General features: G+C 45.6%; 1 non-coding gene across 1 annotated transcript; it reads left to right on the forward strand.

Moving 5' to 3' along the window:
• Positions 1-1,041: 1,041 nt before the first annotated feature.
• Positions 1,042-1,148, forward strand: LOC128131441 (small nucleolar RNA R71). Its single transcript, XR_008229357.1, has one exon. It is a non-coding gene; the product is annotated as a small nucleolar RNA R71 (small nucleolar RNA).
• Positions 1,149-1,630: the final 482 nt, after the last annotated feature.

Raw genomic sequence — 1,630 nt, forward strand, 5'->3', positions numbered from 1 at the left:
ATGTTTATTTGAAGAGTTTTAATATGATCAAGAAACTTCTGATATTCCTCTTCCTGGTTCTCCTTCTTGGCTCGGGCTGGGTACGGCATTGGAGGATGGTATGGTTTCAAGGGTGGCTGGTCACTTGTTTTAGCAGAGGTACTCGCCGAGTCCATCGGTCCTACTCGGCGAGTAGGACTCTCAGATTGTGAGTGTTGATTTTCGACTTGTACTTCCGTTCCTTCCTTCTGTGAGTCCTTGTTCGCTTCAGTTCGAATGGGGGCCAAGGGAGTAATAATCTTCCCACTTCTTGTGGTAACAATATTTACTTGCGCGCCTCGTGGGTTGTTCTCGGTTTTGCTAGGAAGCTCACCCGGTGACCTTTGGTTTAGTTGTTGAGCAAGTTGCCCAAGCTGCGTTTCTATGTTGTGGATGGATGCTTGCTGGTTCCTGAGCATTGTTCTTGTTTCTTGGATAGCAGCATCGTGGTCACTATGTCTTTTCTCGGAAGCAGCCACAAATTTAGTTAGCATTTCTTCCAAGCTCGGCTTCTTCTCTTGCACCGGCTCCTCCTTTTGGTAAAAGCCTCTCCCTTTTTGTCTGTACTTCTCTTCCTTGGCCTTCTTGTACTCTTCGTAAGGCAGACACTCCTTCTTTTGTTTGCGCCAGTCTTCATCATACCGGTCACCGCTCGAATAGCATACTTGTGCCTTTTTGTTACCGTTCTCATCCAAATTGCAATCTCTAGTGAGGTGAGGTCCATTGCAATTTTCGCAACCCACCCGTATGGCATGGATAGTTTGATCCATTTTGTCCATTCTCCTATCCATGGTTTTTAACATGGCCATAACCGCGGATAAATCTTCAGTAGCTGCGTACGCGGTTCCCCTTGTGGCATCATTCTTGGGGTTGTGGTATTCTCTAGAGTGTTTAGAGAATTCTTCAATCAATTCTTTAATCACCGGGGGTGGCTTCTTTGTAAGTGGACCTTGTGAGTCTAGCAACTGCCGGGTTGTGACATTGACTCCATCATAAAAGATGGAAACTTCTTGCTGGCTATTTAGATCATGGTGTGGGCAATTTCGTAGCAGACTTTTATACCTCTCCCATGCTTCATATAAAGATTCTCCAGCTTGCTGTTCAAAGTTTGCAATGGCCTTCTTGAGTTTGGCTATTTTGGATGGTGGGCAAAAGTGATCTATAAATTCTTCCTTCATTTTGGCCCATGTAGTGACTGACCCGGGGGGAAGTGATTTGAGCCAGTCCTTAGCAGCACCCTTGAAGGTTACCGGAAGCATCCGAAGTAGTTGAGTTTCGCGGGTTACATTTGGAATGTTGAAGTAATCAGCAACATCATTTACTTCATCCAAATGTTTGTAGGCATCTTCGTGATCTTTCCCATAGAAAGGTATTTCCTTGAGCGCAGCTAGGATATGACCTTTTAGCTCGAAGGTAACAGTTGCGGGAATTGCGGGTTGCACAAGTCCTGGGCCATGGTCGTCGCGCATCCTCTTCTTCCATTCTCCCATGGGAATTTCATCAATGTTAGCCATAGTGAATGCTAACTCTTCCTCCAATTCGGTTTCTTGTTCGTACGTTGCCTCCTCTTCTTCCTCGGTCTCGTATCCAATATCTTCTTGAATTGGTTCCT

The sequence above is a fragment of the Lactuca sativa genome, chromosome 1 (assembly GCF_002870075.4).
Source record: "Lactuca sativa cultivar Salinas chromosome 1, Lsat_Salinas_v11, whole genome shotgun sequence".
NCBI lineage: Eukaryota > Viridiplantae > Streptophyta > Magnoliopsida > Asterales > Asteraceae > Lactuca > Lactuca sativa.